Source organism: Delphinapterus leucas, chromosome 15, assembly GCF_059928025.1.
Source record: "Delphinapterus leucas isolate spDelLeu-1000000601 "Yukka" chromosome 15, BTC_Dleu_Yukka2, whole genome shotgun sequence".
NCBI lineage: Eukaryota > Metazoa > Chordata > Mammalia > Artiodactyla > Monodontidae > Delphinapterus > Delphinapterus leucas.
Genome location: NC_143143.1, coordinates 69,151,571 through 69,178,198, shown reverse-complemented (window position 1 = coordinate 69,178,198; position 26,628 = coordinate 69,151,571).

Genomic DNA, 26,628 nt, shown 5'->3' with positions numbered 1-26,628 from the left:
GATTTGGCCAGATACAGAAACTATACCCAAGATGGCAAAAGCACTTTTCCCACATGATAACCATAAATTACTGGTGGTGTTTTAATGAAAAAACTGTGTTAAGAATAATTTAGAGGTAATATCTGGATTTGGTCAGAAAGAGCTATCTGCCACTGGCAGGTCCAATCCTTATGTTCTTGCTATCACTTGTTTTATGCCTTCCAAGACGAGAATTAATGATTATAATACTTTTAACCATAAACAAATATGAGCCAATGAGGGTAGTAAGAAAACAACAAGGTGCAAAAAGAAAATAAAAATCTAGGTGGGGCACCATTTTACTATTTCCATATATTCATGTATACATAGTTATTTTCTATGTGTAAAATAATCACACTATAGTAGGTATAGAGGGGTGAAAAGGTGGAAGACAGTCCTTAAAGTTATTTCATGTGGCATTTTATGTCTTCCAAAGAGGGTTGCAACTATATCTCTCATATCTCAGGCTTTTCTGGAACATTAGAATTATACCCTATCAAGGGACAGTGTCTATGTCTGCTCCTCTTGATTCTTGGTGGGTCTCTGTGACTACTTCAACACACAGAGTACAGTAGAAGTGATGCTATATGGCTTCTGAGGCTAGATTATAAGAATGCCATGCCATTCACTTTGCTCTTTGAGGGACTCCAGCTCTTGGAACCCAGCCACCATATTGGTAGGAAGCTCAAGTGTCTGTGGAGAGGTTCTCATAGAGAGAAACCAATGCCCACTGACCGGGCTGAGTTCCCAGCCAGCAGTCATCATCAACTTGCCAGCCGTATGAGTGAGACATCTTGAAAGTAGCTCCATCAGTGCCAAGTCAAGCAGCTTCATTGTGTTACCAAAGATCACCTCTTTTCTATCATCTTTCTTCTGAGATGGATGTAGAACTAGATTGGAAGCTGTGTTTTGATCCTGAAGATTCAAGATAAGAAAGCATTGCTCAAGTTCTGGATGAAGAGCTACTGAAGTAATCTCCTGTGACGTTTTTTTTTCTCCAGGAATCCTTGCCTATTTGCTCAGGTAACTCATAAACCTTCTTATGTCAGCATCCTAAGAATACTTATCGTGTGGTTGTGTATTGTTCTCTAGCCACCTCAAAGTGCTCCTCTTGCTTTCAAGTAATGTTTTCATGTTTTCCTGCTAGTATTCTTTCAAAGGTACAGGGTGAATATCATTAAGTGTTCAATAAAACAATCAGGTATTGCTAAGATGTGTAACAGAACTCACATTTAAAATAAGACTGTGTCGGTCAAGAAAAATAGATAAAAGTGAACGCCTTGAATTCATGACTAGAAATATACATTTCTGCTTTTATGTGAGTGTCGTCTGTTTTACCTACCTTGGTGCAAGAGCTATCTAACTTCATACATGGCAACTCAACTTCTAAAACTGCTCATAAAATCCAGGCAAAATCAACTATAAGTAGTGTCAAGACTAAGGAAGGTGAAGGTCCCTGTGTTTGGCCTAGGACAGACCAAGTTTTGATTTATATGTTTATTTCTCAACACTACAAGTTGAGGGGGAATCTTAAGAAAGCATGCTGATAATGGAATGGGTTTCCATTCAAAGCAGTGAACTCCTATTTTACTAGAAGCTAAAATGTTCTCTGCCAGAAACTTTGTGTAGTTCAGAGGCACAAATAAATTTTTAGGTCCTTTCAAACACTGTGATATTCTATATTAGAATTTAATCCTGCCCCCAAGTGCCAGTTCTTCACATTGCCACACAAGTAATCGTCCTGGGGACCTGGACTTCCAAGAACATAGTGATCTTCATGCCTCAAGTGTGAGACATAGATCTCTTCTTGTTAACAAGGGATAAGGTATGAATTTTCATAGGCAGAATACTCAGACGTGCAAAAATGTAACTTTATTAATTTCATTATTACTGAAACTAGTTTAGCTCTTTAGTCTCTATTTCCACTTGGCAGGGAACTTAATCTTGCTAACCTAAAGTAATTTGCCATTTCCATTTTAAAGTTTAGTTTATCTTGGGTAAAAGCTTAAATTCACAATGTTATTTCTGACCTCGTTCTTTCCTTCACACAGAGGTTATTTTAACTTCCCAGTGAGTTTTACTTTTATTGCTGTTGTTGTATCTTTTTAAAAATCAAAATTATTTGATTGGTGTATAATTATAGGAGTCTGGCTTACAAACATAAAATTCACCCATTTTTAGTGTACAGTTTGTCATTTTCTACACAGATGGTCTCTGGAGGTTTTGATTGAGACAGTGCTGAATCTATAGATCACTTCTGGGAGAATTATTATAGCAACACTGAGTCTTCCAATCCATGAACATGGCATATCTCTCATTTTATTTAGGTCTTCTGTGATATCACTGAGCATTGCACTGTGGTTTTAGGTTTAGAGGTCTTGCACATATTTTGGTAAGCTTTCCTTAAAGATTTAAAGCTGCATATAATTTTAGAAAGTGCTATGTTTTCTGGATATACTCACCAGTTTTTCATTATGAAATGTCCCACTTTATCCCTGATAATATTGCTTATGCTGAAATCTATGTTGTATAATATAAATACAGACATTTTAGCTTATTGTCCAGTGTTTGCATGGTACATAATTTTTCATTCCCTTACCTGTCTATGACTTTATATTTACAGTGGGTGTTGTCCTATTGTCATACACTTGGGTATTGTTTTTCTACCCCCTCCCACAATCTGTCTTCCATTGGAGTGTCTAGGTGAGTGAACTTTAATGTAATTATTGGTGTGATAGGTTTAAATCTACAGTTTTCCTCTTTGTTTTTTATCTGTTCTATCTGTTCTTTCTTTTTTCTGCTTTCTGCCTGTTTTGGTGTTAATTATCAGTGCCATATTATTTCCACTATTGGCTTATTAGCTATTCCTTATTTTTATTTTTAGTAACTGCTCTAGGGAATACAATACACATCTTTAATGTATCCCATTTTACCTTTAAATAATATCATAAATAATTTAATGAATAATGTAAGAATCTTACAACCATATACTTCCATTTATCCCCTCCCATTTTTTCATTCACTTTTTATTTATGCATGTTATAAATAGTGTTATTTTTACTTTAAACATATATCTTTTAAAGAAATTAAAAGTGAGAAAAAAGAGTTTTATATTTACTCAGATGTATACCATTTCTAATGCTTTTCATTCTTATTGTATAGATCTAAGTTTTCATCTGGTACCATTTTCCTTTTATCTGAAGAACTTTTAATATTTATTGTTCTGAATTTCTGCTGGTGATAAATTGCTTCAGCAATTTATTTATCTGAAACATTATTTCATCTTTAAATATGATTTTGTTGGTATGGAATTCCAGGTTGGCAGTTCTGTTTTGCACTTTTCCCTGTGGAAGGGAAGTTGAAGGGTTTAACTTGGGGGGGGGCAGGCGGTTATAAGTGCCATGACTATATTTGTATTTCAAGAATATTCTGTGGACAGTATTATAAAGAGTTGTTTGGCTTGGGGAAACAGAAGTGTAAAAGTATAAAACAGAAGAGTAAAAGCAACAGAAACAGCTAGGAGGTTGTAAAAATAATCCAGGGGAGATATCATGGGGTCTCAACTAAGTCAAAGCAGGTGGGAAAGGTGATAAGAATACTGATTTGGAAGATAGAATGTGGGGATCATATATAAAAGGTGATGGAGAAGATGAATCCTTGTACCTCGGCTGTGGCACGTGAGTGAGAAGAGGTCCCATTTATTGAGATGGGGATTTACAGGAGGAGAAACAGATTTGTGAGGTCAGTGATGACTATCTCCATAGTGGCTTAGGTTCTAGATTCAGGTAACTGTCTCGCATGCCATGTCTGGCATTCAGGTCCTCCACTAGGATGAACCCCTCATCTACCTGGGGACCAGGTACACTTCTAGCTCTTGCCACACCACTCTGCCAGTGAGATAAACTCTTATTTTTATCTAAGCTACTGAGCATGGGCTCTTGCTTCGGAATCTGTACACACAATATTGAGGGTCTCCCCCATCCAGGACTCTGGTTCTGACTCCCTCCTTCTAACCTGGACTGGGAAGTTATGGATAACGTCTTTAAGGTAAACTCAGTTCAGGTCAGCACCTTTGTACATGGTGCTTGTCCTGTGGCTACTAGTCAGGGGCATCTTTTATCATGTTAGCCTCCCCAGGCTCTCGGTTTGTCTGCTTCAATCTCCCACTGGTTCCAACTCGTACAGCTGAGTTCACCCCAACTTATGATATTATTTAGACTTTTCCTTTCAACTTAGAATAGAAACAAGGATAAATCATTCAACCTCCGTGGCCCATTTAACCCCTGTGTAAACTGTCTGAGGGAAAGAATTATAATTACCTTTTTCAGGGACAGAGTTGACGGGGGAGACAATTAAGTCTTGCCCTGTGCTTTGAGATCTTTCAATGAAAGGCTCGGGATTATTACCATTAACAAGATACTGAAGGGCTATTTGCCAGAAATGACTCCTTTTGAGCCAGCATGTCTGTCATTAGTAATTTGGGGGCTTGGCACAGAGTCATGGGAATGTTTTAATGGCTTCTGTTCAACCCCAGAAATAGATCTCGAAGTTGCAAAAAGAAATGCTTGTTTTCTCTGTTCTCCTCTATTTCTGTACAAGTGGTGACCCTCAGGGAGACCTCAGGTTCTCTGGAAGGGGCCAATAAGTGGGCAACAGGGTCTTAAGCTGCCCCAATAAACTCTGACAGCTGACAGTGCTGGGGGTCTGTCTCAGAGACTAATTTAGAGATGGGTTATACCACCAGATAGTAACCGTGGCCTAAGCTGAATTTCTGGAGCCACCTGGAGAACTTGCTAACTCAGTGAGCTTTGGGAATTATACGTAGGAAACTCTTTCTTTAAGAAATATTTGGAAAATGTTTGCTAATTCGAACAAGTTATTTTATTCCTAAGCCAACTCCCAAATGCTTTTTCAGAGCTGTCTTTATGAGTCAAGAAAAAAAGTATTTTATGTCTAGGAGGCCTGGACTTGTTTCTAGAGAAGTGGGCAAGGAATATGTGTGTCCATCCAGGCTTGTGTTTGGCCCCCCATTGGGTAAGTCCATGCTATAGCTTTGTTTTCAATTAATTAATTAAATTGTTCTTTTAAAAACTCCCTCTTCTCCCTCTGCTCCAGATTTTTCCTTCAATTTTGCTCCATTCTTCGCTTTATGTTTAATCAATCCTTTTCTCTGTTTGTCAAGGTATGATATACTGGAAAAAGCAGCAGCTCTGTTGAGATAAGAAATAACTTTGACTGTTACTGATGGTGAACTTGGGCAAGTTGTTTAATGTCTATGAATTTCATTTCATTCTCTGAAAGATCGGATATAACACAGGGGCCCAGAAGGATGTCTGGAATGATTGAGCCAATATAAACATAGTTATCTAAGGTATTGCAGATAAAAAGGGTGTCATAAACCTGTGAAACAGATGAATATAAGCAATAGGGTATGGTGGGGACTGTGGCTAACTGGAGCATACATGCCCCATCCTCAAGGAGCTGTCATTATTCTGCTCTAATGAATGTTTGCCAGACTTCCTTCCTTCCTTCCTTCTTTCCTTCCTTCCTTCCTTCCTTCCCTCCCTCCCTCCCCCCTCCCTCCGTCCCTCCCTCTCTCCTTCCTTTCTTCTTTCTTTCCTTTCTCTCTCTCTCTTTCTTCCTTCCTTTCTTTTTTTTTTTTTTAACAAATAGGAAACTCAGAAAGTGATACAAAGTTTCCTGATTTTTAAGTGTTCGAACTAATTCATTTCCCTTTGAAAAACAGTCTCGAACAGTAGAAAGATGGTTGTGGCCTGGGTTTGGCTAACAAACCACTGGTTTAACATTTATGATTTATTTTACTCTTCGTTATAAATTTCTGCCTTCTCCTTTTCTTCATCCTTCTCTAATACTTTGCTTTTTCCTCCCATTTTCCCCCTGACATCAACGACGTTTTCTTTACATTCTCCTAAGGTAACACCAGGTTCTTTGCTTGGGGCATATTCACATAAACCACAATTTCTACATTCTTCCGTCAGTCCAACTCAAATTCCCATCTCTTTTCTCATGGCCAACAATACAAAGACAACAACAAGCCCACTGAGTTTTGAAGGAGTTAAGTCTACTCTTCCACTCCCAAGAGGAAAGTAAAGAACTACCCTTCCGACTTTTACTCAACAACAACAAAAATTTTGGCTGTAGATATGATCACCAGGAATGCTAACTCATCAGCCACTTGGGGCCATAACTGTGGCTGCATTCACTAATCCTTGGCCACATAAATGATGCCAATCCTGAGCCTGGTAAGGAGTTGGCCTGAAGAAGTCATGACAGAGTGCCTCCATTGCCTTTCTGGAAAAATATGCTAAAGATGTCCCAACCACTGATTGTTTAATAATAAACTGTACCCTACAAGGTATGTTCTTCACCAAAAATGAAGCGATGCTTCCTAGTTGCAACGTTTTGCCTTCTTTTAACTCTGTTTTTGGGAGAAATGTGACTATCCCTTTTAGAACTAGGAGACACCCCTTTGGAAATGATGTAATCATCCTTTGCGTGCATGCCTCAATTTTCTGCTCCCTGACCATGGGCAGACATCACTAATTGTTAAGGGCACTCCTTCAACTGGGTCTAGATGTAGTGCAAGGTCTTTAATCTACGTGACAGCCATCACCAGTCATGTGGGGTTGGGCTGTGTGTTAAAATACAATAGGCCCAAAGTGAAAACAACCCAAATATACATTAACTGGTGACTAGATAATAACAGGTGGCCATTCATATAATGGACTACTATTTGCTAATAAAAATGAATGGAGTATGAATACATACAACAATGGGAATGAACCTCAAAATGTCAGGCTAAGTGAAGGAAACCAGGCACATAAGACATATTGTATGAGTCCACATATATGAAATGTCCAGAAAAGGCAAATCAGACAGAAAGTAGACTAGTAATTGTCTGGGGCTGGGGTAGGAATGAGGAGTGACTGCAAACCAGCTCAAGCTTTCTATTTCAGGGTGATGGAAAAGTTCTAAAATTAGATGGCAATAATTGTACAACTTTGTAAATATACAAAAGGTGATTGAACTGTACTCTTAAAACAAGTGAATTCAATGTTATGTAAATTATATTTCAACAAAAGCTGTTAAAATGCACACACAATAGGCTTGCAGACATCAGCTATGCAGAGTCAGGGAGCCATGGAGGACAAGTTATTCCAGAATCTTCCACTGACTTGCTGTGTGATGTTAAAAAAGGGCTTCCTTTCTCTCTGTAGTTTCTTCATTTGTAGTTTGAGGTCTTTGAGCTGATGTTCTGTTAGGAACTTTTAAGCTCTGACAGCACCTAAGAAGCAAAAGGAAGGATGGTTGCTGCTGTAATTTTGCCACAGTCACCTACCAGGCTGTCAACTTTGGGGGAGGAGCAGAGATTAGGGACTTGCTCCCCTGTCAATGCCTGGCTCAGTGCCCTGTACAGAATGTCGAACAGCGCCTGACTATTGGTATAAGGAGATTAGGATTATGAACATCTAAGTGAGTCCAAAAACAATATGAAAGCTATTTTCTAAGACTTTCATATGGAACATGATGAATGACAGTGTGACATTTCTTCCCGACAATTGTTTTTTGTTTTTTTTTTTTCTCAGAGGGTATAAAATATTGGGAGTAAAACATCACCCATTATAACCTGTTCTGGTTGGGTAAGTAGTTACAGTGAGGAGAAGAGGCGTGTGTGTGTGTGTGTGTGTGTGTGTGTGTGTGTGTGTGTGTGTGTGTGTATGTGGGTCATGTTGGGTGTGCTGTGTTGGGTGGGGATGGGCTTTGGAGAAAGACAAACCCAAATTTCCTTCCTGGTCTTACCATTACATCCTGTGTAACATGCATTTAACCTTTCTGAGTCGTCTGTAAATGGGGGTAATCTAACCTACCTCACGAGATATTTTGAAGTTTTAAGAGATCTACACTAAATAGCTAGTGCAGTTCCAGAAACATATTGGGTACCTCCTCGATGTTTGTCTCCTATATTCCTGTTCCCTATGCCCTCCTCTACCAGATTCAGGGGCTGCTTGGAGATGGTTTGGTCTAGATAGCAAAGACAAAGGAAGTCGTGCAATTGTCTGTTAATTAGATACACAAATGTAGTCAATGGAAGAGGCCATGTTCGTTGTAGGGGAACCTGGCTCTTCTGAGGGACTGTTAGCTTAGCTTTCTGACCTGTGACTTAGGAAATCACTCCTGCATTGCTACTTTACCCTTCTTTTCTTGTCTCTTTGACCTTCAGCTTCTCAAATTGGAGTTATACCTTTTTGGTAAGGATTTTTGGAATAATGAATATTCCTTTGCACCAAAGCCAGGCCAAAACCTCAGAGAATTCTCTCTAGGACAAATGCCCCAGGAGCCCACCCAAACCTTTGACTTCACATTTGGCCAAAGCATCCAAGTTTCTGTTTCTGCTTTGGGACAAACCAGTGGCTGTGGTTTCAACGCATGTGTCCTTTTAAGACCAAGCCAGAAAACTCTGGAAGACTGGGTTCTGTCAGATTTTGCAGGGCCACACACACTAAGGGACAAAACCAACTTTAGCAGGACTTTGCAAATCTTTGCATGTCTCATTCCAGTCACAGAGATGCAGGGGTGTGATAAATATTCTTTAGGGCCACGGGAGGAAAGGGGATGAACATTTATGGGGCCTACTTTATGTATGACACTTAAAATGTTTATTTGGTCTTCTATTCACTTATTTAAGATGTAAGAATAATTTTTATTGCACTTTTACATAAGGAAAGTGTCTCAGGCTCCTTGTCAGAACAAATCAAGCAATGTAAAATGCACAGGGTAAAAAGTGAAAATATTCCTACACTAGCAACCACATTTCCTCCTCCACTTGTCCTTCCTTGTTGAGATTTTATTATTTTTATTGTTTATTTTATTGAAGTATAGTTGATTTACACTGTTGTGTTAATTTCTGCTATACAGCAAAGTGATTCAGTTATACGTATATATATACATTCCTTTTTTTTTTTTTTTTGGCTGTGGCATGCAGCTTGTGGGATCTTAGTTCCCCAACCAGGAGTTGAACTTGTGCCCTCAGCAGGGAAAGCACAGAGTCCTAACCACTGGACCACCAGGGAATTCCCTATATACATTCTTTTTAATATGCTTTTCCATTATGGTTTATCTCAGGATATGAAATATAGTTCCCTGTGCTATACAGTAGGACCTTGATGTTTATCCATTCTATGTATAATAGTTTGCATCTGTTAATCCCAAACTCCCCCTCCATCCCTCCTCCCTCCTCCTCCCCCTAGGCAACCACAAGTCTGTTCTCTGTGGCTGTGAGTCTGTTTCTGTTTTGTAGATAAGTTCGTCTGTGTCATATCCTTGTTGAAATTTTAATCTCAAGCGGATTGTCAAGAATGTGACCATAAATGCATATTGTTCCGCAATCCGCCTATTTGTATACCCTGCTTACCTTTCTACATGATTACATATAGAGCTGCCTCCCTCTTTTTAATGACTACCTAGCAGTCTATTTCATGCAAGTCCTCACATTTGTTTAGCTGTGCCCCATCCGTGGTCATATGCACTGTTTCCTGCTGGTTGTACACGTAACCCTCAACCTGTTTATTTGTACACCCTTGTATGTATATCCTTCAGCAGAAATTTATTGAGCAAAGTATGTATCAGGTGGAGGACTAGATGCTATGAATACAGCAGGAACAAGGTATAATTGCTTCCTGCCTTCATAGAGTTTGCAATCTACCTGACTATTGCATTTCAGATATATACTCCACCTTGTCCCCAACCCTGCCCTGCCTACCAATGTAATAAGAACTACCCCTGGCTTATAGATATGAAGCTTACAGCTTAAAGAAGTTTCTGAACATTCCCAAGGCCACCCAGTCCATCTGCGGCATGGCTGGGAAATATCCCCATGTCTGACTCCGGTACTCCCATGTTGCCTGTTACCTGGCCAATGACCAATATTTGGTCAGTTTCAAGCACCCAAGGAAGATATGTCAAATTTACATGTCTGGCATTGGATCTTTAGAGATCTAGGTGAGGGTAACAGAAGCAAAGAGGTTAGTTCCTGTTGTTTGTAGAACCATGACCCTACAGTCCATAAGGAGGGGCAGGGAGACGCCTGCCCCCACTATTCATTGCGGGTCTGCCCTGGAGTTCAGCACGTCAGGTTTGCCTGAGGGCTGCTGTTTTCATTTGAAAAGCCTTGGGGAAGTCAATTCTCTGTCAGACTCAGGCTTCCTCATCTGTAAGGTGGAAAATATCAAGATCAACTGTCCTGAGTGGTTCTAAGGTTTCAGTGAGCCAAGGGGGTAAAATGTTTAGCATAAAATGTCAGCTGTTATTATTGTTCTCATATTATTTTTTTTTCTTGTGCTAAATCTGATTGCCCTCTGACTTGTTCTGACAGCTCTGAGCCCAGCACCTGCTTCCTCACCACCTTTGCTGTCCTTAGGAGCCCTTGGGCATTTCTTGGTATGGCCTTAGTTTCCATCTTAAGGGAATGTGAACATGACCTGGCCTCAGTATAGTCCAGGGGTGCAAGGAGGCTGCTAATTAGAAATGGAAGGGTAGGCACGGCTAATGGTTTTCTGAGCAGCCATTTACACTCACAGTTTGGGAACTGGGTGTGATTTCTTCTTAGAATAACTCCGTAGAGATTTGTGGCCTGTGGTCATCTACTTTCCAGAGTCTCCTCTGTCCTTTGAAGACCCAGCTTTGGAACTTGGCCCTTTGGCCCGGCTCTCACTGCCAGGCTAGACAAGCACAGATATTATTTGTCAAGCTTGGGCCGGGTTATACGGCCAGGACATTTACCAGTGGGCCAGGCCATCCCTTTCCCAAGCTGGGCTCTCAGCCACGGCTGGAGAGATGCCAGCAGGGAGGAGGTATGGCCTGTGCAGGGCTGGGATGGGTGATGGCTGCTGGGAGCCCAAGCTGGCCCGCAGCTAAGTGGGAGGAATGAGTGACATCAGCCCCTCCCAGGCAGCAGGTTCAGACAGGAGGAGAGGGAGGCCGCCTGCTCTGGGTCAGTGGGGGCACTGGCAGCCAGGAGAAGGGCCCTCTCAGCCTGGACTCCTCAGGGCCTGCCCGTTCTGTTGGGGAAACCTGTTGGGTAAGCTCTCATGTGTTTCCCCATAAGGCTGAGTCTTGTGGTCCAGGTTGGAAAGTGGAGCGAGGGGAGGGAGCTCTGTTTTGACTCTGGCTTGTACTTGAGAAGCTGCCAAAGGGTGGTTTATGTTTCTTAAACAGAGATGTGTTATAATAGGGAGGCTGCTTCTGTGGAGGTGATGGCAAGCCATGCCAGAGGCTGGGCCTCCTTGGCGTGTCCCTTTGCCAAGCCCGTGGGCAGCATGGTAAAGGGAGCCGATGGCCGGATTTTGGGGGGAGCCCGTTCAGCCGCCCCCGACACAGAGTGTGTGGCATTGGGGGTAGTCAGATCACCTCCCTGGATTCCACGTTCCTCGTCAGCTAGATGGGAATAATGGTCTCCCCCTCTCAGGGCTCCTTAGTGAGTGTTCCTTTGCTACATGCTTCCTCTGTACCATTCCATCTCTCTTACAAATATGATCTCACTTAATCCTATAAAGACTAACTTGATGCAGGTGCTATTATTAGCCATATTTCACAGAGGAGGCACAGACCAAATAATTTGGCCAAGGTCTTATAGCAAAATTGGCAGAAGTGAGATCTGTCCCCATGCCGACTGGCTCCGACGTCTCCAATCTTAACCACGATGCTATGCTTCCCAGAACTTGCCTAGGACCCTGGTCCTCTCCCTTCAAACATGTAACTCACTTTGGAAGAGCCCAATTGTGGATGTGATTATCTGATGAATACATGTCTCTTTTATTGGATTTTGAGCTATCCCTCTTGGTTTTCATTCACCGCCGTATCCCCGGGTCCTAGCTCTGTAACTAAGACGAAACTTCCCTGCAGCACATGTATGAGAGACTGAAGGCAAGATCAAACAAGATAAAGAAATAATGGGTGATTCCATCTGAAGCCACCTGGCACTGCTCTGAGCTCACAATAGGCATTTGGGAAATGTTTAAACCTGGGGCATACTCGCTGTGGGGCTGAGTTTACCCAGTGACTTCATTCCTCAGTGTAGCATGATCGTTCATAAGTGGAATCACCCCCATGTGGCAGCCATTGGAGGGATTTATTTGCCTCAGCCACAGACGAGGAAGGAGGGCAGGGAGCACGTTTTGTAGGCAGGCCAGCACCGTGGACCTCACAGACCTTCCAAAGCTTTCAAGGGTGGCCTCACCCAGTATCTCCCCGAAGTACCTCCTGCTGAGCCTTGAAAGCTGACTCAGCCCAAGCTGCCTTGGGGAAGAACATTTCCGATACTCTGCTCAGCGATCTAAATCCTGTCTTCAGCTTCTCCTTCAGCCCTAATGAGAAGCATCTCCAAAGTGCCAGGTGGTTGAACGTCCTCAAGAAGGAGGCAGGGAAGAACCCGGCTTCCAGGTTGTATGTTCTCCCCTCGCTTCTCTGCAGCCTCTGTGTTTGTGGAGCCTGCAGGTGTGAGAGAAGTCGAGGGCCAGCCTTGCACTGTGGTCCTTAGATGGACACTCTGCAGCCTGTTTGCGTCTTTTCCCTTCTCCTGGAGGCAGAAGCAAAGGGATGGTGCACGTGTGTAACCATGCAAGGAGATACTCAACATCCCATTTCTAATTCTGAGGACTCACATGTTCGTGGGAAATCTGATGTCTCGTCAAAAATACTGCTAAACTTGGCAAGGGTAATTCCCTCTTCTATCACATTCCCCCCGAGCCTCCCAATCAAGTTCCTGAGCACATTGAACGCTGCCTCTGGGAATGGCAGGCTTTGCGGAGAGTTTGGCTGGTACAATGCAAACATGCTACCAGTCTGACAGACAGACAGGCTCCAATGAAAGCCTAGATCTAATCGCTCTCTAAGTCAGAATGGATAATTTGGTTAGATAACATCAGAAAAATAAATCTGCTGGCATATTATGTTTACATGTATTTAAGTTCTGTTAGCAAAGAGAATATTGGAGGAACGGGTTTGAAACAACACTTCATAGGAATAGCATCAGGTAATGAATAAATAATGACTTTGGTTTCTTTGCCCAAAGGGAAACCCAGTCAATCAGAAAGTCAACACAGATTACTTAAGAGCCGTGTTTTGGAACCAGGGAAGCCCTTCAATGGGACTCACTTGCCCCCGCCCTAAATTCTGCATCTGGAGTGGTAATAAAGCCAGAGAAAGAATGTGTCAGTAGGAGAAATTGATTTGATTCTTTTCCTCAGCAAATGCCTTCATCACCTGTTTGAAGAGTTCACCAGGGCCAGGCTGGCTGTTTAAGTTAGAAAGTGATCTTATACTGGGGCAAGATAGTTCTCGGGATTTGTGGCTGAGGTTTTTATTTTTCAGGGAGGTGTCCTCACGTGCTAAAGACAATATCTTGGTTCAGAAAAAAACAGCTCAACAGTTATGCGTATCCTTGGACAGGACTGTTGCCTCCGAACATTGCTACACCTGGGGTATGAGCCAGGACCCCCGATTTGCAGCATGAATCTCTTTCTCCATTTAGGGTGAGGGGGTGGCAGTTTCTGCTACACTCTCCACAGGTGGCTTGACTCTTAATCAAACTCCTTTGGATTCACATGAGGACTCATCTCCAGGAATCTGATGGCTGCTCAAAAGTGTATACCTGTTGATGTGGGCAGTGTGAGTCTCAGAAGATCTGAGGGCTCACCTGCTAACATGAGGCTGTGATCTTGACAACAAAAGCAGTATATAAATCTGTGTGATTGAATTTATAACTTAGACTTTTATACAAAGGCTATTCCAAAATAGAGAAATATAATATTTGGTTAGATTACGTTGATTTAAGAATATGGTTATTAATCTTAAAGGGAGGGAGATTGGAATCAGTCATTTCAGAAATGTTAGAAGTCTTGCATTGTGGATGAATCAAATGTACCCATGGTGTCTTACACAATCTTGTTTCTTTCTTTTTTTTTAAATTTTACATACTTATATTTCTCCAAAATTATTATACCTAGTATTATCTCAACAATTTATATTAATCATTCCCTTACTAAAGTAAGCAGCTTTTGTTTTTCCAGATGTAAGAGAAAACTAGAATACAGGAACCAAAAACAGTCCAGCTAATTTTTTCCACACACATTTTAGATCACTTTGACAATTTTTAAGGTAGAAAAATCAACATATACATTATACCACTTAAAGATATTGTCAGGGCTTCCCTGGTGGTGCAGTGGTTGAGAATCTGTCTGCTAATGCAGGGGACACGGGTACGAACCCTGGTCTAGGAGGATCCCACATGCTGCGGAGCAACTAGGCCCGTGAGCCACAACTACTGAGCCTGCATGTCTGGAGCCTGTGCTCCGCGACAGGAGAGGCCGCGATAGTGAGACGCCCGTGTACCGCGATGAAGAGTGGCCTCTGCTTGCCACAACTAGAGAAAGCCCTTGCACAGAAACGAAGACCCAACACAGCAAAAATAAATAAAATTAATTAATAAAGATATTTTCATATCTTGTTAAGGTATAGTCATTTATACATATATAATAAAGTTCAATTAAAACTATATTTAATAACTAATATTTACATCTTTTTCTTTCTTAAGAATTGCCCACAAATCCAAAGCTTATGGATTAATTAACTTAATATTAATTAACTAAATGTTAGCCTAAAGTTGACTAAACATATGGAAATTACAATTTAAGCTAATACATTATGACCATACATACGATTTGCAGTATTACAAGAATTCAGAGGATCAACATTTTGAAAAAGACATGTATTATTACAAGTTCATACAATTAAACATGATTCTATATTGTTGTAATTTTAAATAATTTGTAGAAACAATGATAACTTTCTGAGTTCACAGAATTTATGTAGGAAGTTTTAAAGTCTTAGAAAATCCTAAATTATGATAAACTAAATCCAAATCTTGCCTTAAAATATTGTGCTAACATTACATTTACATGTGTTTTTTTTTTTTTTTTTAGAGAAATAGCAGTATATTTGAGAAGGGGAAAAATTGTAACCTGGAGTGATTTTCACCGCAAGAATAAACATTTCAGGCATGATGAATATTTCATTTTTAAAAAAAAAATTTAAATTTAATTTAATTTATTTTTTTATACAGCAGGTTCTTATTAGTCATCAATTTTATACACATCAGTGTATACATGTCAATCCCAATCGCCCAATTCAGCACACCAACACCCCCAGCCCCCCATGGCTTTCCCCCTTGGTGTCCATACATTTGTTCTCTACATCTGTGTCTCAACTTCTGCCCTGCAAACTGGTTCATCTGTACCATTTTTCTAGGTTTCACATACATGCGTTAATATATGATATTTGTTTGTCTCTTTCTGACTTACTTCACTCTGTTTGACAGTCTTTAGATCCATCCATGTCTCAACAAATGACTCAATTTTGTTCCTTTTTATGGCTGGATAATATTCCATTGTATATATGTACCACAACTTCTTTATCCATTGGTCTGTCGATGGGCATTAGGTTGCTTCCATAACATGGGTATTGTAAATAGTGCTGCAATGAACATTGGGGTGCCTGTGTCTTTTTGAATTATGGTTTTCTCAGGGTATATGCCCAGTAGTGGGATTGCTGGATCATATGCTAATTCTTTTTTAGTTTTTTAAGCAACCTCCATACTGTTCTCCATACTGGCCGTATCAATTTACATTCCCACCAACAGTGCAGGAGGGTTCCCTTTTCTCCACACCCTCTCCAGCATTTGATGTTTGTAGTTTTTCTGATGATGCCCATTCTAACTGCTGTGAGGTGATACTTCATTGTAGTTTTGATTTTCATTTCTCTAATAATTAGTGATGTTGAGCAGCTTTTCATGTGCTTCTTGGCCATCTGTATGTCTTCTTTGCAGAAATGTCTATTTAGGTCTTCTACCCATTTTTGGATTGGGTTGTTTGTTTCTTTAATATTGAGCTGCATGAGCTGTTTATATATTTTGGAGATAAATGTTTTGTCCGTTGATTTGTTTGCAATACTTTCTCCCATTCTGAGGGTTGTCTTTTTGTCTTGTATGGTTTCCTTTACTGTGCAAAAGCTTTTAAGTTTCATTAGGTCACATTTTTTAATTTTTGTCTTTATTTCCATTACTCTAGGAGGTGGATCAAAAAAGATCTTTTTGTGATTTATGTCAAAGAGTGTTCTGCCTAGGTTTTCCTCTAAGAGTTTTATAGTGTCCGATCTTACATTTAGGTCTCGAATCCATCTTGAGTTTATTTTTATATATGGTGTTTGGGAGTGTTCTAATTTCATTCTTTTACATATAGCTGTCCAGTTTTCCCAGCACCACTTATTGAAGAGACTGTCTTTTCTCCATTGTATATCCTTTCCTCCTTTGTCATAGATTAGTTGACCATAGGTGCATGGGTTTATCTCTGGGCTTTCTATCTTGTTCTGTTGATCTACGTTTTTGCTTTTGTGCCAGTACCATATTGTCTTGATTACTGTAGCTTTGTACTATAGTCTGAAGTCAGGGAGCCTGATTCCTCATACAAATTGTGAAAAATTTTGTTCTAGTTCTGGGAAAAATACCATTGGTAGTTTGATAGGGGTTGCATTGAATCTGTAGATTGTTTTGAGAAGTATAGTCATTTTCACAATGTTGATTCTTCCAATCCAAGAACATGGTATATCTCTCCATCTGTTTGTATCATCTTTAATTTCTTTCATCAGTGTCTTATAGTTTTCTACATAGAGGTTATTTGTCTCCTTAGGTAGGTTTATTTTATTCTTTTTGTTGCAATGGTAAATGGGAGTGTTTCCTTAATTTCTCTTTCAGATTTTTGATCATTAATGTATAAGAATGCAAGAGATTTTGTGCATTAATTTTGTATCCTGCTACTTTACCAAATTCATTGATTAGCTCTAGTAGTTTTCTGGTGGCATTTTTAGGCTTCTCTATGTATATTATCATGTCATCTGCAAACAGTGACAGTTTTACTTCTTCTTTTCCAATTTGTATTCCTTTTATTTCTTCTTCTTCTCTGACTGCCATGGCTAGGAATTCCAAAATTATGTTGAATAATAGTGGTGAGAGTGGACATCCTTGTCTTGTTCCTGACCTCAGAGGAAATGCTTTCAGTGTTTCACCATTGAGAATGATTTTTGCTGTGGGTTTGTCATATATGGCCTTCATTATGTTGAGGTAGGTTCCCTCTATGCCCACTTTCTGGAGAGTTTTTATCATAAATCCGTGTTGAATTTTGTCAAAAGCTTTTTCTGTATCTATTGAGATGATCATATGGTTTTTATTCTTCAATTTGTTAATATGATGTATCATGTTGATTGATTTGCATATATTGAAGAATCCTTGCATCCCTGGGATAAGTCCCACTTGATCATGGTGTATGATCCTTTTAATGTGTTGTTGTATTCTGTTTGCTAGTATTTTGTTGAGGATTTTTGCATCTATATTCATGAGTGATATTGGCCTGTAATTTTCTTTTTCTGTAGTATCGTCTGGTTTTGGTATCAGGGTGATGGTGGGCTCATAGAATTAGTTTGGGAGTGTTCCTTCCTCTGTAATTTTTTTGGAAGAGCTTGACAAGGATGGGTGTTAGCTCTTCTCTAAATGTTTGATAGAATTCACCTCTGAAGCCATCTGGTCCTGGACTTTTGTTTGTTGGAAGATTTTTTTTTTTTTTTTTTTTTTTTTTTTTGCCGTACGCAGGCCTCTCACTGTTGTGGCCTTTCTCGTTGCGGAGCACAGGCTCTGGATGAACAGGCTCAGCGGCCATGGCTCATGGGCCTAGTCACTCCACGGCATGTGGGCTCTTCCCAGACCAGGGCACGAACCCGTGTCCCCTACATCGGCAGGTGGACTCTCAACCACTGCACCACCAGGGAAACCCTGTTGGAAGATTTTTAGTCACAGTTTCAATTTCCTTACTTGTGATTGGTCTGTTCATATTTTCTATTTCTTCCTGGTTCAGCCTTGGAAGGTTATACCTTTCTAAGAATTTGTCCATTTCTTCCAGGTTGTCCATTTTGTTGGAATAGAGTTGCTTGTAGTAGTCTGTTAGTATGCTTTGTATTATTGTGGTGTCTGTTGTAACTTCTCCTTTTTCATTTCTACTTTTATTGATTTGAATCCTCTCCCTCTTTTTCTTGCTGAGTCTGGCTAATGGTTTATCAATTTTGTTTATCTTCTCAAAGAACCAGCTTTTAGTTTTATTGATCTTTGCTATTGTTTTCTTTGTTTCTATTTCATTTATTTCTGCTCTGATCTTTATGATTTCTTTCCTTCTGCTAACTTTGAGTTTTGTTTGTTCTTCTTTCTCTAGTTCCTTTAGGTGTAAAGTTAGATTGTTTACTTGAGATTCTTTTTGTTCTTGAGGTAGGCTTGTATAGCTATAAACTTCCCTCTTAGAACAGCTTTTGCTGCATCCCATGCGTTTTGGATCATTGTGCTTTCATTGTCATTTGTCTCTAGGTATTTTTTTATTCCCTTTTTGTTTTCTTCATTGATCTCTTGGTTATTTAGTAAGGTATTGTTTAGCCTCCATGTGCTTTTGTTTTTTTACTTTTTTCCCTGTTATTCATTTCTGATCTCATAGCATTGTGGTCAGAAAAGATGCTTGATATGATTTCAATTTTCTGAAATTTACTGAGGCTTGATTTGTGACCCAAGAGGTGATCTATCCTGGAGAATGTTCCATGCACACTTGAGAAGAAAGAGTAATCTGCTGTTTTTGAATGGAATGTCCTATAAATATCGATTAAATCTATCTGGTCTATTGTGTCATTTAAAGCTTCTCTTTCCTTATTTATTTTTATTTTGGATGATCTGTCCATTGGTGTAAGTGAGGTGTGAAAGTCCCCCACTATTATTGCATTACTGTCGAATTCCTCTTTTACAGCTGTTAGCAGTTGCCTTATATATTGAGGTGCTCCTATGTTGGGTGCACATATATTTATAATGGTTATATCTTCTTCTTGGAATGATCCCTTGATCATTATGTAGTGTCCTTCCTTGTCTCTTGTAACATTCTTTATTTTAAAGCCTATTTTATGTGATATGAGTATTGCTACTCCAGCTTTCTTTAGAATTCCATTTGCATGGAATATCTTTTTCCATCCCCTATTTTCAGTCCGTATGTGTCCCTAGGTCTGAAGTGTGTCTCTTGTAGATAGCATATATATGGGTCTTGTTTTTGTATCCATTCAACAAGCCTGTGTCTTTTGGTTGGAGCACTTAATCCATTCACATTTAAGGTAATTATAGATATGTATGTTCCTATGACTATTTTCTTAATTGTTATGGGTTTGTTTTTGTGGGTCCTTTTCTTCTCTTGTGTTTCCCACTTAGAGAAGTTCCTTTAGCATTTGTTGTAGAGCTGGTTTGGTGGTGCTGAATTCTCTCAGCTTTTGCTTGTCTGTAAAGCTTTTGATTTCTCCATCGAATCTGAAAGAGATCCTTGCCAGGTAGAGTAATCTTGGTTGTAGGTTCTTCCCTTTCATCACTTTAAGTATATCATGCCACTCCCTTCTGGCTTGTAGAGTTTCTGCTGAGAAATCAGCTGTTAACCTTATGGGAGTTCCCTTGCATGTTACTTGTCATTTTTCCCTTGCTTCTTTCCATAATTTTTCTTTGTCTTTAATTTTTGCCAATTTGATTACTATGTGTCTCGGCATGTTTCTCCTTGGGTTTATCCTGTATGGGACTTCCTGGACTTGGGTGCCTATTTCCTTTCCCATGTTAGGGAAGTTTTCGACTATAATCTCTTCAAATATTTTCTCTGGTCCTTTCTCTCTCTCTTCTCCTTCTGGGACCCCTATAATGCGAATGTTGTTGCATTTAATGTTGTCCCAAATGTCTCTTAGGCTGTCTTCATTTCTTTTCATTCTTTTTTCTTTATTCTGTTCCGCAGCAGTGCATTCCACCATTCTGTATTTCAGGTCACTTATCCATTCTTCTGCCTCAGTTATTCTGCTATTGATTCCTTCTAGTGTAGTTTTCATTTCAGTTATTGTATTGTTCATCTCTGCTTGTTTGTTCTTTAATTCTTCTAGGTCTTTATTAAACATTTCTTGCATCTTCTTGATCTTTGCCTCCATTCTTTTTCTGAGGTCCTGGGTCATCTTCACTATCATTATTCTGAATTCTTTTTCTGGAAGGTTGCCTATCTCCACTTCATTTAGTTGTTTTTCTGGGGTTTTATCTTGTTCCTTCATCTGGTACATAGCCCTCTGCCTTTTCTTCTTGTCTATCTTTCTGTGAACGTGGTTTTTGTTCCACAGGCTACAGGATTGTAGTTCTTCTTGTTTCTGCTGTCTGCCCTCTGGTGGATGAGGCTATCTAAGAGGCTTGTGTAAGTTTCCTGATGGGAGGTACTGGTGGTGGGTAGAGCTGATTGTTGCTCTGTGGGCAAAGCTCAGTAAAACTTTAATCCACTTGACTGCTGATGGGTGGAGCTGGGCTCCCTCCCTATTGATTGTTTGGCCTGAGGCGACCCAACACTGGAGCCTACCTGGGCTCTTTGGTGGGGCTAATGACAGACTCTGGGAGGGCTCACACCAAGGAGTACTTCCCAGAACTTCTGCTGTCAGTGTCCTTGTCCCCACGGTGAGCCACAGCCCCCACTCCACCTCTGCAGGAGACCCTCCGACACTAGCAGGTAGGTCTGGTTCAGTCTCCCCTGGGGTCACTGCTACTTCCCCTGGGTCCTGATGTGTACACTACTTTGTGTGTGCCCTCCAAGAGTGGAGTCTCTGTTTCCCCCAGTCCTGTCAAAGTCCTGCAATCAATTCCTACTAGGCTTCAAAGTCTGATTCTCTAGGAATTCCTCCTCCCGTTGCCAGATCCCCAGTTTGGGAAGCCTGACGTGGGGCTCAGAACCTTCACTCCTGTGGGTGGACTTCTGTGGTATAAGTGTTCTCCAGTCTGTGAGTCACCCACCCAGAAGTTATGGGATTTGATTTTACTGTGATTGTGCCCCTCCTACCATCTCATTGTGGCTTCTCCTTTGTCTTTGGATGTGGTATCTTTTTGGTGAGTTCCAGTGTCTTCCTGTCAATGACTGTCCAGCAGCTAGTTGTGATTCTGGTGTTCTCACAAGACAGAGTGAGAGCACATCCTTCTACTCCACCATCTTGGTTCCTCTCTCCACATTTACATGTTGCTTATTAACTGACTGGTATAGAAGACAGGAAGTGGGAAGAATCAAGAACAGCTCTAGGGTTTAAGCTGGTAAACCTTAAAGAATAATTCCACAATCTTGTTTCTTAATGGCTGCAGAGAATGGATCTTCATGCATGAATGTGCATACACATATGTGTGCATGTGCGCACGCACACACACACACACATATTTCCTCTTTTTCTTGTTCTCTTTGGACAGCTCTGTATTTTCTCTTGAGAAGTAGTTCTGACTCTAACCCTAACCCTAACCCAACTATAGCTCTTAATCCTTTGGGTGCTATTGACACTCATCTGCCTGGCTCTGTGTTTAACAGGAGCTCTTGTGTTTTAACTTTTGGGTACCTGACACCAAAATTTCCAGTTTCCAGAAGGTGGTCTCAACTAGGGCATTAGATACTTGTTCTTACCTTGTCCCAGTTCTGCTCTCCATCTGAGCTGTCACATTAGCCCTTGACCTTCAACTGAAAGTTCTGCTCAACAAACCCTCAAATGGACACAGGGGCCTCTAGAGGATGCTCCTCCTTTCTTGGTGTGATCAACTTCAAGGCCAAATAATGGTGTGCAGTCCATGCTGGTGATTTTCCCAGGTACTCTTACCAAGCCAGTCTGAAGGGAGGGGAATCCTCACTAGCAAAAGGCCCTGGGCTTAGCAGAGACTCATTCCCACACCTTCCAAGGGCACCGCAAGGAAAGCCTCATCTGGAAGCCTGAATCTTCAGGCCAGATTACCAACCAGGAGCTATGGAGGGAGCAGAAGATGGCAAGCAGCCATGGGGAGAATTAGAAAGAGTGGGACCAGATCCTGGAGCCCTGGGCCGCACATGGGCCACCTTGAGAAATGTTCATATGCCAAGTAAGCATGTTAGGTAGGATCCTTGGATTTTAGGTTGATTCTGAAAACTATTCGTAGGCCCAGTTGATGGAGAAACTCCTTGGACAGCATATGTAGTATTTTAGAACACTGACAATAATAACTGTTATGTTGATTAACACTAACCGTTTGCCTGGCAGTGTGCTATTCACTATATTAGATTGGCTTATTTATTCCTTGCATCCACCAAATGTGATAAATGAGTGTTTCCATTTTACAGATGTGGAAACTAAGATCCAGATAAGTTAAATAACTTGCTCAGAGTTCCAAAGCTAGTAAGTGATAAAACCAGCATTTAAACCCAGGCAGCCTTACTCCAGAGCCTGTGCTTACCCATAATACTAGAGTGTCCCAGGATGATATAAACCAGGGGTTTATACATCTGTTGTATAAAGGACCAGATAATAAATATTTTAGGCTTTGTGGGCATGTGGTCTTTGTGGCTACTATTTCACTCTGCTTTTGTAGCACAAAAGCTTTCAATAGACAATATGTAAATTAACATTGTAGTTCTATTCCAATAAAGCTTTATTTATAAAAACAAGCCATGGGCTGGACTTGACCCATAGGCTATAGATTGCTGACTCCTGGCATAAACCAAAGAGGGGATTGAAGTTTCATAATCAACAAACATTCATTGGAACACTTACTATGTGTCAGATACTTCAGTTAATTTATTTTTATTGAGGCCTTCAAGAGCTATGAAGTAGGAAAGGAATCCCCAGTTTACAAATGACAAAACCGAGGCTTAGTGAGGTCAATTTTTCAAGAGACATATAACTAGTAAATGGCAAAAGAGAACTAAATATAACTCGTCATAACTCATGTTCCTTTGTCATTTTTCTCTGTATGCTTTCCAAGTAGACTGCAGCCCCATAAATAATCAAGCCTCCAGAAGCTATATTGGTACCTTTTTCAGAGCAGTGTGAATGTGTCATAACTTGGCCAGGACAGGCTGACAGGCATGCTGGGACCTCAGAAGTATGAGGCATCTGGAAAAGGATGGAGGGAACTTGCCCAGCTGGAAAGCTGACCATTGATGGACAGAGAGGTCCCAGTTGTCCACATGGATATGGGAAATTCTGTCAGGTTCCAGGGCAGTCTCACTTCTACAGTGGGGCACTGTGGGATTGGGGTTGTGAGCCAAGGGACCAGAAATTTCCAGGGCATGATTATGCTTGAGTGGCATCCTTGTTTGGAGCAGGACCCTGGTTAGAAGCTCTGGGGAGGAGGGAGCTGGGAGAGACTTACCACTGGAGGGGTCTGCTTCTCAAGAATGAGTTCTAGGCACAGGAAACAGCTGGAATGAGAAACAGAAATGCGAATAGGAACACAGTCCTGTGACAGGTAGAAACACTGCCTCAGCCTCCCACCTCAGCTTAAAGGCCATCTCCTCACAGGGGGCCTTTGTTGACCACTCCAAATAGATACCCCTGTGCTTCCTTATTGATGTGCTATATTTTCTTTACTCAGATACACTCACTTCAAGGCCTTCCCACTTGCCATTTCCTCTTCCAGGAAAGTTCTTCTCTTAAACATCTGTAGGCCTTGTGCTCTCACTGCTTCAAAGTCCTTTTTCAAAAGTCACTCTCAAGGAGGCATTCCCCGACCTCCTCATTTAAAAATTCAAACCCTCCCCCTCCCCCAATATTTTATTACCCCCTTTTCCTGCTTTACAGTTTTTCTGCTTAGCATTGACCACTAAATTATGTCATTTGTTTCCTTTTTATCTTGTTCCTTGACTGATCTCTAGAAGGTCTAGGAAGTTCGGAAATGGATGTAATTTTATCCCCATGTCCACAGCGTTTAGAACAGTGTCTGAGACACATCAGGCCCTCAATAAATATCTGTTGAATTAATTTATCACAGGTCGTAATTACATATTTAATCATTTACTATCTCCATCTCTCGCTAGACTGTAAACTCTGTGAGAGTGAAAAAATGTGTCCGTGTTTCCATTACTGCATCCCCAGGGCCTAGAATATATTCAGTGCTCAAGAAATACTTTTTGAGTGAAAGACTGGCAGAAGAAGCCCAAGAACCTGTATAGCTCACCATCTGAGCCCTTTTCAAGTTGTATTGTGTTTATTATAATTATTTGCAAAGGAGTTTATTTTTCTCATTAATCTAATAGTTCTTTAAAGGGCAAATGTTGTGTCTTATTCATCTCTGAATTTAAGATCTTTGACACCAGCTAGCACTTAGTAGGCGATGGTTAATTATCTACCAAATGGATAACACGTACACAGCAGCAAAAGCCATGTGTAAGAGTGCAAAACTCAGTGGAGAGCCTACTTCCTGCTAAGGCTGAGCCTGCCTTGTTTGGGACTGACACAGGAAAGGCAAGGGTGTAGTTGTAGGAGGCAAGTGTCAGAGATACCACCTGGGATGGGTTAGGATGACCAGACACAGAGGACTCTGGGAGACCTTATCCCAGAGGATAAGATCCTTCCAGGCCAGGCTGGTCCTGGCTGGAGCAGCAAAGGCAGCCAAAGGAAAGGAGGCAGGCAGGTGAAGTGGAGTGAGATGGGATCATGGAAAGACCAGGCAAGAACCCATGGCCACCAGGGTTTCTCATGCTGATTCACTGAGCACTGAGAAGCAACAGGGAAGACTTGGGGCCCTGGGGCTCCAGAGAAGAGGCCAGGAGTCAAGGTGCCCTTCACATCTCAAAATCAGTCAGGATGTGATGCTAACCCCATTCTCGCCTTCTTCATGAAGCATGTGTCCTAATTTGCTTTCCTTAGCACTCTAAAACCTGTGGAACACCCTGCCCAACACGAGCTGCTTACACAGAGTTGTTAAGTTGCAAACCATCCATGGATTGGATCCAGGATGATTCTTGGAGTAAGCAGTGGTTATCAGGGATGCCTTTGGGTGGTTCCTTATCTTAAATAGATGAATGCCTTAAATAAATGAATGAATGCATCAGTGAATGAATGACCACATGAGCAAATGGATTAATGAATGAATGAAACAAATTTTCTGCAATTTTTTAAGATGAGGCACAAGGGAAGGGTGCATTTAGGAACCATGGAAGCCCTCGCAATGAAAGGCAAGGCAAACAGAGCTTCACACAAGTAATCATATCCACATTGCATGCAGCTCTAAGAGAAGGCTTAAAAGAGGAAGAAAGTGAGTTGGGCTCTGAATAGAGCACAAAGTTTTTTGTTGTTTAATTGATTTTTGAGTTTGGAACTTATTAAGAGTTTCTGTGTTGTCTCATATATGGATGATAGTTGATGTCCCATGGATATTTTACAAAACCAGTTATTTTCTGTTTGTAGCCTATGTATATTTCCTGAAAAGGCATATTGGGGTGAGGAAGATGAGGTTAAGTCTCTTGATCTTATGAACGTGTCTCCATTGATGCCTCCTTGTTATTTATTTATTTATTTTTGGGTGAGGCATGCCTTGCAGCTTGTGGGACCTTAGTTCCCCATCAAGGGATCGAACCCAGGCCCTTGGCAGTGGAAGTGTGGAGTCCTAACCGTTGGACTGCCAGGGAATTCCTCCTTGTTATTTCTACAGTTGTTTCATTGTACATTTTGGTGCTATGCTACCAAAAGATATATGAGTGGTTTGCTCTGAATTTTGTTTTTCCCATTGTCCTTACAGAGTGGATTGGTTTAATATATATAGTTAGTGTGGGGGAAAAAAAAACATGAGCAACAGAGGGTGAAGCAAAGAGATGACACAAAATGTGGAGAACTGTGAGGATACTATCCCACCTATGAGGGACAAAATGTTACATGAAAGTGGAAAGAAAAAAGATGAGTATATGCTGAGTGTTTTCTCTTGGTCATTGGGTAGTTTGACCCTGTTTTCTTATTTAGTCCCCATGATGTTATCTGAGATGGGTATCAACGTCCTCATTTCATACACAGAACTGATGACAGAGAGGTTAAGTGACCTTGTAGAAGTTACTCCTTAGAAGTGAGATTCAAACCCTAGTCTCTGTGGCTCAAATTCTTTCTCTTGTGACATTTCAGTGTTTTAAGATGGAAGACACTCCAGACTGCAAAGACAAGACTAGATAAAACGGGAGGTAAGGAGAGCAGGAGAGAGGGGTCCAAGATTATGGAAAGTCTAGAGATCAGTGTGAAATCCTTGACGCAATGAATGGAGTGTCTCTGACAGCATGCCTTAGGTGTTCTTGGCCAGGAGGCAACCTGGGTCCTCTGCTTTGGTAGAAGCTGGCTCAGAGGACTGGGTGCAGAGAGCTGAATCCACAAGGGTACAACTCAGATCTGCAGCTACGAGTGACCTTGAAGGGTTGGGGGCTGATACTTCAGCAGGAATAGAATGTATAATTTAAGAAAATTAATCTATAATAATAAAAAAAGGCAAAGCTGAGAAGCTGAAAAAAATCACTTGGAAGATTATTTTAATAGTTCAGAACTAAGTGCTATGACCTTGATTAAAAAGGAATAGTAGAAATGAGAGAATTGGGAGCATTAGGGAGACATTTGGAAGGAAGAATTCATCTGATTTAATTGCTGACTGGATATCTAGACAAAAAAGAAATAATATGTTTCAAGTAAAAAAAAAAA